This window comes from Saimiri boliviensis, chromosome 6, assembly GCF_048565385.1.
Source record: "Saimiri boliviensis isolate mSaiBol1 chromosome 6, mSaiBol1.pri, whole genome shotgun sequence".
NCBI lineage: Eukaryota > Metazoa > Chordata > Mammalia > Primates > Cebidae > Saimiri > Saimiri boliviensis.
Window position 1 is genome coordinate 113,104,036 of NC_133454.1, and position 11,249 is coordinate 113,115,284.

Sequence of the window (11,249 nt, forward strand, 5' to 3'; positions counted from 1 at the left end):
TGCTTTCTCTAAGGTGGTCATATTTAAGCAGAGACTTGCATGTCAAGAGTTGACCATGCAGAAATCATGGGAAAGAGATCTCTAGGCAGAAAGAACAGCATGTACACAGGCATGAGGTGGGAGTAGCGTCTAGCAGTGCGTCAAGAGTGAAACAGAACGCTGCAGCAGCTGAAGCATCATGTGTAGGAAGACAGTGGCACGAGTTGAGAAACAAAGGAGAGGTGAACATAGTAAAGCCAGATAACATGGGGTCTTTATCATCCACAGTATACGGTTTGGATTTTATTTTAAATACCACGGCAAGTGTATTAGTCAGCCATTGCTGCAAAAATGCTCCATAACAAACAACTCCCAAATCTCCGTGGCTCCCAATAGCAGTTAATTTTCTGTCTCACCAGTTGCAGGCCAGCTGGGGCGGCTATGAATCACACTAATAGTTGATCTTAGATCTTCTCCGTATGTTTCTCATTCTCGAACCAGTGTTTACAAGGCACGCTCTCCCCATGGAAGATGACAGTTACAAAGACCAAGCTAAACCACGCAAGTTCACTTAATGCCACTGCTTGCATTGAGTCCATTAATATGCCCTTGACCAAAGCCAGGGACATGGCCAAGTCGCTGATCAACAAGATTAGAAAAGACACCGTGTCTACACTAATGGAGGCACTGAAAACTCATATTGCAAAGGGCATACAATTATTATATGGAGAAAATGAAAGATTAGGAGTAATAATCCAATTTACCATAGTAAGATCACTCTGGCTATTGTGTAGAGGATGAACGGGAGGGAAGAGGTGAGAGTGGAGAAGAGACTGGTCAGAAAGGATGGTGGCTTGAATTCAGTTGATGGTACTACAGCTAGAATGAAATGGACAGATTCTAGGTGGATTTTAGAGGCACACCCCAGAGAAACTGATGATGTATTAGACAGGGCACAATTACGATTACATTCCCTTTGCTCACTTCACTCCAGCCACACTGGCCTTCTTGCTACACCTCAAACATTCCAGGCATTCTGTGATTTCAGGGTCTTTGCAATTGCTGTTCCCTCTGTCAGAAAATTGTTCTCTTAGACCCTGGCTTGGTCCACTTGGCTCAATAAATTCTGGCCTTGCACATATGCCAGTTCTTGTGAGAGCCTGTCTGATCATCCTATTAACAGCAACAATAATCCCTCTTATTCTGATCTATTTTTTGCATAGCTTATTGCCAACAGACAGATGTAGATTTGTTTATTACTTGTTTTCTCCCACTGCAATGGAAGCTCCATACACGCAGGGATTTTGGTCTGTTCTGCTCCCTGCTGCCTACTCAGCATCTTGAGTGCTGCCTGGCACCTAATAGGCACTCAGTAAATCTCTGTTGAATTAATAAATGGATTTCCACAGGACAGCCCCATTGGACAGGCATATGACAACTCTGGGAGACAATTCACCCTCAATCTGGTCTTCGGTCCTCAGAGACCTGGCCCAGCTGTCATTAAGAAGACCACCATCTCTCCAGGCAGCTAACACATAGGGGTTAAGGGGCTGTTTGATGCCTGGGACTGTGGTAAGGCCTGCTTTGTGTTGTGAGTCATTAGAATGCCCACCTGGGGAAATTCTGGAAATTGGCTTACATGGTTCCGATGAGCATCTGCCACAGGCTTGCAGTCCTGTGCTTTATCTCTTCACTGCAGCTCATACAGAGTGCGAATTTCAGGGGCTGAGTTTCTATCCCTCCCAAGCCCTGGGATCTTGGATTCAGGATCAGGGTGAGAGCGAGTGCTCCTGGGGCCTTCCACAGACCCAGGATTAAGCTCCAGAAACAGAAGCTGACATCTGTGGGCAGATATGAGAGAAGGGAGAGAAGGGGACTCCTAGGACATTTGTTCAAGTGCAAGGCAAGGCGCTGGTTCCTTTTTCAAAAGAATAAATAGCCTCTGATTGACATGGGAAACTGATTGTACACACCGGCTTTTCAAAAGACAATGTCTGCCATAAAGGGAGTTTGCAGGGAAAACTGTAGCCTATGTATGTCCATGGGGAGGTGGGTATATATAATAGGATGAACGCTCTGCTGAACACGTAGGGGAAGGGGCAAGAGTACATGTCTAGGAATGTTGCTGTGTATACAGAGGGATGGACTGTAGCTAAGTGCTGTGCTGGAGAACCCTATAAGAGACAGTTGCGGGGGAGAGCTCTGTAGAGTTCATACAATGCTATATATTTGACAGAAACATCGTAACCTACCTTCACGTACACTAAGGATGCCTCTTGGGATGGGAATAGCTGAAGAGCAAACACAGGGACTCAGCTAACCCACACCCCAGGGGATGGAAAGCAGCTGGGTATATGTAGATGAAGGGCAATGGAAACCCGCTTTCACCAATGAATGATGCTTGCCCGGGTAACACCACCTGGTGTTCAGGCAGGCCTGCCTCATAGCTGTGCACTGCAGGGGGACATTTGGCAGAGACCTTAGGAGTGGGGGCAAAATCTGTTCCCCAAGCTGTGCATTCTGGTCCCTTTTACTGATTGGCTCACACACAGGGGGCCTCTTTTCCAGCTGGTCAACCCAGAGGAGATGACTTTTTCTTATCTACACAAAGATACCTGAAGAGCTTACAGGAGTCTAGTGCCTTGGCCCTCTCTCTCCTCCCCATGGGACCTGTCTGATCTTGCAGTCCCCTTCACGTCTCACAGCCCTGTGCCACAGCCACACAGGCCCACTTGTCCTCCCTACATGCCGGCATCCCTGACACTCTTCCTGCCCCATTCATATCCCAGCTACTTTCACTTCCTCCAAAATGAGGGTGTCAGGCTATATAACTTCCAAAGATCTCTGCCAGAGTCATCATCATGGGTTTTTTTAAAATCAGTTTTGTTGAGGTATAGTGAGTAAATAATAAAATTCATCAATGTTGTGCCCAATTCAATGAATTTTCACAAATACAGAGAAATAGTTTTTGCATAACTATTAGCAACACAGTGGAGATACAGAAGGTTTCTATCCTATCCCCACTCCAACCATGGCAACCACTGATCTAACTTAACAGTTTTGCCTTTTCTGAATATCATATAAGTGGAATCACACAGTCTATACCCTTTTGTGATGGCTTATTTCATTTAGCGTAATGCTTTTGAGTTTTATGTTGTTGTATCAATGATTCATTCCTTTTTATTGTTGAGTAGTATCTCATTTTATGGATATACCACAATTTATCAGTTATCAACTATTGATGAATATCTGGATTGTTCCCAGTTTGGGGACAATATGCAAATGCATTAACATTTGCATTCAAGTGTTTTTAGGAGCATACATTTTCATTTTTCTCTGGTAAATACCTAGGAGTGAGATAGCTGGGTCGTATAGTAAGTATCTGTTTAACTTTATGAAAAAACTGTCAGTCTATTCTAAAGCAGCTGTACCATTTTTTATTCAAACCAGCAATGAATGAGGACTCTCATTGTTTCACATCTTGCCAACACTAGGTATCATCATTTTTTTCCAAAACTTTTTTTAAACTATTTTTTAATTTGTGATAATTGTAGGCGCACATAAATTAGTTCAACCATTGTGGAAGACAGTGTGGCGATTCCTCAAGGACCTAAAAATAGAAATCCCATTTGACCCAGCGATCCCATTACTAGGTATATATCCAAGGGATTATAAATCATTCTACTATAAGGACACATGCACACGAATGTTTACTGCAGCACTGTTTACAATAGCAAAGACCTGGAACCAACCCAGGTCTTTGGACTGGACAGGGAAATGTAGTACATATACACCATGGAATATTACACAGCCATCAAAAACAATGAGTTCGTGTCCTTTGTAGGGACATGGATGAACCTGGAAACCATCATTCTCAGCAAACTGACACAAGAAAAGAAAATCAAACACCACATGTTCTCACTCATGGGCAGGTGTTGAACAATGAGAACACATGGACATGGGGAGGGGAGCACTACACACTGGGGTCCGTTGTGGGGAAATGGGGGAGGGATGGGGGGTGGGGAGGTGGGGAGAGATAGCATGGGGAGAAATGACAGATATAGCTGAGGGGAAGGAAGGCAGCAAATCACACTGCCATGTGTGTACCTATGCAACAATCTTGCATGTTCTTCACATGTACCCGAAAACCTAAAATGCAATAAAAAAAAATAAAAATTTAAAAAATTTAAAAAATTTAAAATTTAAAAATTTTTAAAAAGACATAATACAGGACACCCCATGTACCCTCTACATAGTTTCTCCCAGGAATAACATCTATAGTACAATTTCACAACCAGAATATTAGCAATGACACATTCAAGATACAGAACATTTTCATCACCATGGAGATCCCTCATCTTGTCTGTTTATAGCCATATTTATATCCCTCCAATTCTCACCCTCTCCTTAACCCCTGGCAACCAATAATCTGTTTTCCAATTATGTAATTTTGTTATTTTAAAAATGTTATATAAATGGAATCGTATAATATGTAACTTTTGGGGATTGCTGAGTTTTTCAATGATACATTATCTTCGTAATGTATTTCTGGCCACAATATGATAGAATTGCATATTACATATTTTTACGTCTGATTTCATGAGACATGTTAGTCTGTACTTTTCATTTTTTATAATATCTTCATCTGGTTTTGGCATCAGGATAATGTTGGCTTCATAAAATGACTGGGAAGGCTTCCCTCTTACTTAATTATCTGGGAGAACCGATATTATCTCTTCCTTAAATGTTTGGTAGAATTTACCGATGAAAGCATCTCAGCCTGGATTTCTTTGAGAGAAAGTGTGTAACTACAAATTCAGTTTCTCTAATAGATTCAGGGCTGTTTCAGTTATTTACTTATTGTTGAGTGAACCTTGGTAGTTTATGGCTTTTAAGGAATTTGTCCATTTCATCTAGGTTGTCATGTATTATTCATAATATCCTTTATCTTTCTAATGTCTATATGAACTATAGTAATATCCTTTTTAAAATTCCTAATGTTGGTACTTTTTTTTTCTTGGTCTGGCTACCTAAAAGTTTGTTAATTTTATTGATCATCCAGCCTCAATGATTCTGTTTTCTTTAATCTCATTGATTTCTGCTCATATTGTTACTACTTTATAGCATCTAGCTACTTGTGCTTAGTTTGCTCTTTTTTTCTATTTTTTTCCAATTGGAAGCTTGTATCTTTAGTTTTAGATTTTTCTTATTTTGTAATAGAAGCATTTATTAGTATAAATTTTACTCTAAGCACTGCTTTAGCCAAATTCCACAAATATTGACATAATGTTTTCATTTTCATTCAATTTTAAGTACTTTTAACTTTGCCTCTGATTTTTTCTTTGATCCATGAAGTATTTAGAAGTATGCTTCATAAATTCCTAAATATTTGAGGATTTTTTCTTATCTCTGTCTGCTACTGATTTCTAATTTAAATCTGTTGTAGCTGTGCTCAGGGAGAATACTTTGTACAATCTAAATACTCTCAATTTTATTGACACCTGTTTTGTGGCCCAAAATATAGTCAGTCTTGGTGAATGTTCCATGGGCACTTGAAAAAAATGTGTACTCTGCCATTGTTGGGTGAAATATTCTAGGAATATCAATTAAGTCAAGTTGGTTAATAAGCATGATTCAGGTCTTCTATATCCTTACTATTTACTTGTTCTATCAATTACTGAGAGACAAGTATTGAAATTTCCAGGTGTAAGTGAAGATGTTATTTTTTCCTCTTTCAGTTCTATCAGTTTCTGCTTCATATATTTTGAGACTTTCTTATTACATACATACACAGACTCACTATGTGCTCTTAATGAATTGATTGTTAATATTCCTTGTTCTAAAGTCTACTTTGTCTAATATTATTTGCCCCAGCTTTTTTGATAAGTGCATAGTATATCTTTTTCCATTATTTTACTTTTAATCTTAGTGTTTATGTTCAAAGTAAGATTCTTGTAGACAGCATACAACTAAGTCTTGCTTTTTAGCCAGAATGATCATCTGTCCACTTAATTGGGGTATTTCACTCATTTACATTTAATGCAATTACCAATATGTTTGGATTTAAATCTACCCTCTTGCTAGGTCGCTTGATATTGTCCCATAGGTCACTGATTCATTCATTCTCTCTTTCTCTCTGTCCTTTAAAAAGTTGTGCTATATATGTATGTTTGTTGCGGCACTGTTTACAATAGCAAAGGCCTGGAACCAATCCAAATGCCCATCAATGATAGACTGGACAAAGAAAATGTGATACATATACACCGTGGAATACTATGCAGCCATAAAAAAATGATGAGTTCATGTCCTTTGTAGAGACATGGATGAATCTGGAGCAAACTGACACAAGAACAGAAAATCAAACATTGCATGTTCTCACTCACAGGCAGGTGTTGAACAGTGAGAACATGTGGACACAGGGAGGGGAGCATTACACACTGGGGTTTGTTGTGGGGGAATAGGGGAGGGACAGCAGGGGGTAGGGAGGTTGGGGAGGGAAAACATGGGGAGAAATGCCAGATATAGATGACGGGGGGATGGAGGCAGCAAATCACATTGCCATGTGTGTACCTATGCAACAATCCTGCATGTTCTGCACATGTACCCCAGAACTTAAAGTGCAATTTTGTATATATATATATATATATATATATATATATATATATACACACACACACACACACACACACACACACAAATATAAATTTGTGCTATAGGCCAGGCATGGTGGCTCATGCCTGTAATTGCAGCACTTTGGGAGACTGAGGTGGGCAGATCACGAGGTCAGGAGATCGAGACCATCCTGGCTAACACAGTGAAACCCCGTCTCCATTAAAAATATAAAAAATTAGCCAGGTGTGGTGGCACATGCCTGTAGTCCCAGCTGCTCGGGGAGGCTGAGACCGGAGAATCGCTTGAACCTGGGAGGCAGAGGTTGCGGTGAGCCAAGATAGCACCATTGCACTCCATCCTGGGTGACACAGCAAGGCTACATCTCAAAAAACAAAAAAATCTGTGCTATATTTTGGATGGTTTGTATTGGTATGTCTTCAAGTTCATTAATCTTTTCTTCTATAGTTGCTAATCTCCTTTTAATACCTCCAATGTCTTTTTCAAATTATATACTGTATTTTTCATTTTTGAAAATTTTATTTCAGTCTTTTTGTATTTTTCATTTATCTCCTTATCATAATTGTGTTTTCCTCTACCTCCTTGAACATATGAAGCATATTTGTAGTAACTGTTTTAACACCATCGTACTCTAGTTTCATTACATCTGTCTTTTTGGGGTCTTGTTTCAATGGATTGTTTTTTCTCTTGGGCTATGGATCATATTGGATGTTGAAGACAGTCAATTTTAGGTTCTGGTTGCTGAATTTTGTTGTATTCCTTTAAAGAATGTTTCAGCATGCAGTTAAGTCATTTGAAATCAATTTGATTCTCTGAATGTTGCTATTTAAGCTTTGTTAGGGCAAATCCGAAGTAGCGTTTAGTCTGAGGCTATTTAGTTCCATTATTAAGGACTCTGAAGGACTCTTTCTGATGCCCCATATATTTTGAGGTGTAGCCAATCTGGATAGGGGAAACAAACCGTTCCCAGACTTCTCTGAGCTCTGGGAGTTGCTCAGCCTACAGATTTCCAGTGGTGCTTAAGTACTCATCCCAGCCTCATGAAGTTTCACCCCACGCATTCTTAAACCAGTATTCATCAAAATATTAAGAGTGTCCCTCTGCAGAAAGCAAGCTGGCTCGAGCTCTTGCTCTCAATCTCTCTCTCTCTCTCTCTCTCTCTCTCTCTCTCTCTCTCTCTCTCACACACACACACACACACACACACACACACACACACACCCCTCCTCTCCGTTATATCCTACAAGTTCCAGCTGTTCCCAGCTTCCACAAATTCCAGCCTCTGCCTCCTTAAGTCAATAAGACTGCTGGGCTCTGTTAGATTTCCTCTTTTTGCCAAGTATCACAGGGCTCACCTCATTTTTTCCCTTCTCACCTCACAGTCCTGCATTGCCTGGTAACCAAATTTTGAAATATATGAAACGAAGCTGTCTCATCTACTTTATTGTGGCTTTTTGATGTTTTTAGCCTGAGTATAATTCTGGACTCTCTTATTCTCTCTTGGCTAGAAGTGGAAGTCCTCCACTTCCACTAGGTATGGTGTTATGATATATATTGGTTTTTGTTCATAGTTCTTGGTTCATAACTCCTACATCCCTTGTGACGGTCTTTTGCTATAATATTGGGTATGTTAGGCCTCAGAAAACAAAATATGTCTCCTGCCCTTCATTCGCCTGCTCCAAGGCAGGTCTCTAATATTCCCACACCTTTCTGATTGGGGATCTGAAGACCCTCTCCAGAGAGGGTCTCATCCTATACACTCAGGGAAGGAATGCTGACATCATGAAGCCTTCATAAAAACCCAAGAGGACAGGGTTTGGGGAGCTTCAGGATAGCTGAACCCTGGAGGTTCCTGGAGGAGGGTGGTGTACCCAGGGAGGACAGAGGAGTTCTGCACTCCTTCCCCCATACCTCACCCTACATATCTCTTCACCTGTATCCCTTGCAATATCCTTTATAATAAACCAGTAAATCTAAGTGTTTCCCTAAGTTCTGTGAGCTGCTCCAGCAAATTAATTGAACCCAAAGAGGCTGTCATGGAAACCCCAACATGAAGCAGGTCAGTCAGAAGTTCTGGATGTCCAGACTTTCAACTGGTGTTGGGAGGAGCAGTCTTGGGGACCGAACCCTCGATCTGTGGAATCTGACACTATGTCCAGGTCAGAACTGGATTTGAGGACACCCAGCTGGTATCTGCTGCTTGGTGCGTGGGGAAAAGCTTCATGCATTTGGTCACAGAAGTCTTCTGTGTTGATGGTTGTTATTGTGATGTGAGACAAGAGGAAAAACATGGTTAGGGAGAGTTTTCCCTGTGAAGCAGGATTTTAACATAAGAAATCAAATCAGCCTAAGAGGAGGCTGTCTTCAGCATGAGGACTATAGTTCTTTCTTGTGGAGGAAGAGCGGAGGATGTCCTCTGCTTCCCTCCAGCCCTTTCTGGGCCTGACATTGGGAAGCAAAAACAGAGCTGGTTAGACATGAGAAATTAGGGGTGCTCATGAAGTTTCAGGGACTCTAAGCAGAAGGAGGTGTGAATGTCAGGACATTTGAAGAAGACAGCAGGACCACAGGGCTAATGATATATTCAACAGCATTCCTGGGCTGTGATTTGCTACGATCTGTCTCCAAAAAAAAAAAAAAAAAAAAAAAAGGCCATCAACAAGACCAGAAGAAAAGAATAAAAGAAAATATATAAACATGGCAACAAAACCCTTTTTCAGCTGGGCTTATAGAGGTTTTATGGTGGTTCTTTTTCCTAAGCAAGTGGCAGTGAAACCTTTATTGCACCCCACAGCCTCCCAGACCGTTTTTTATACTACATAATGTGTTTGTAAGTTTCTGTCCATCGCTCAGTCTCCCTGTGCTTTGTCCTGTGAAACCATTGGTTTCCATAGCAACCAGACTGCCAGATCAGGGAGCCAAATGAAGGGACGGAGGAGGTTTTTCTTTCTTTCTTTTTTTTTCTTTTTTTTTTTTTTTTTTTTTTTTGAGGCAGAGTCTCTATCCCCCAGGCTAGAGTGCAGTTGTGCAATCTCAGCTCACTGCAACCTCCGCTTCCTGGGTTCAAGCGATTCTCTGCCTCAGTCTCCTGAGTAGCTGAGATTACAGGCTCCCACCACCACGCCTAACTAATTTTTGTATTTTTAGTAGAGATGGGGTTTCATCATGTTGCCAGGTTGATCTTGAACTCCTGACCTTGTGATCCACCTGCCTTGGCCTCCCAGCGTGCTGGGATTACAGGTATGAGTCACTGCGCCCGGCTGGGACAGAGTTCTTTAGTGCACCTCTTGGGACTGACAGAAGCCTAGGCTACAGATAGGAAAGGAATATGGGAGTAACCACAAGGGTCCCTCCACCAGCCAGGACTTCCCCAGCCAGGTTTACACCCCCAGGTGGCTGCCTGGTGCATCCACAGGCTGGCATTCCCAGAAGGACTCACTCACCATTGAGCTCCTTCCATCGTCAATATTTACAAAGCACCTGGAATATACCCCAGTCTCTGTGCAGGTGGCGGGATCCAAAGATTAATAGGATTCAGTCCCTGCCCCCAAATAGCAAGCAGTCTGTCTAGAGAAATCATAGTAAAAAGGGTCTAGAAGGAACATTTATGAAGTGCTCCCTATAAGCCAGACACTGTTCCGGGAACTATATACCTTAAATTATAATTTTCACCCACAAAAAAATGACTTAGTCATTTGTACTAGCATCTTGGAGTTTTACCCATAGCTTATTCAAGGTCACATAAATGGTCAAAAGGAAAGCCAAGATTCACATTCAGGTCTGTATCTGCCTCAGCCGCTACTGACAGGTACAACCCTACCCCACTCAGTCACTCTGTCTCTTTCCTCTAAATCTCTTTTGTGTGGGTACCTCAGTTTAAAGAACTCTCAGAAAGTCTCTCTCTCTCTCTCTCTCTCTCTCTCTCTCTCTCTCTCTCTCTCTGTCTTTCTCCTGCCTACCATCCCTCACCACCCCTCTGTGGCCCCATCTCTCCTCTCATTCTTGAAATAAATGTATTGTTGAACTAAAGCCCCTGGAACATGAATTAACCATAGGAACAAATCCCAATGTGGCCTCCGAGCCCCATGCTGTGCTGATGACATTAATGAAGGGTCACACAGCCGCATCCCTGCTTAATTCTCTGAAATCCCATTCACTTTGTCCAGACAGCGGGAGGAAACAGCAGACATCAGAAAACTGGGAGACCCTCAGGGAGAGAGAAGCTCTTTAAAAATAGCTCTCATAGCAGGAGGGTTCTGCTAGGCTGGCCTTCCCTAGGCTGAAAGAGAGCCAGCGTGAGCCACCCCTTCAACTGGCCACAGATCTGCCTGATGGCTTTAGAGGCTGCTCCCGAAGGGGCTCAGTGAAGAGAAACTCAACCTTCTAAAGCTAAACGCTGCGCTGTCCACAAGGCCAGGGGGCTAACAAGGCCAGCTGAGGCTGAATGACACAGAGCACTGTCTGTGCCCAGACTTTGCCCTCCTGATGGGCTGCAGGTAGTGACCTCCCCTCCCTAAGCCCCTTCCCCTAGGCTGAACAACCTCTGGGACCACAGAGTGTAACAGGTTCATGCGGCCCAAACTCCTTGTTTTATAAACAGGAACCCAAGGCTGAGAGAGGGGCAGCGATGACCAGTGGTC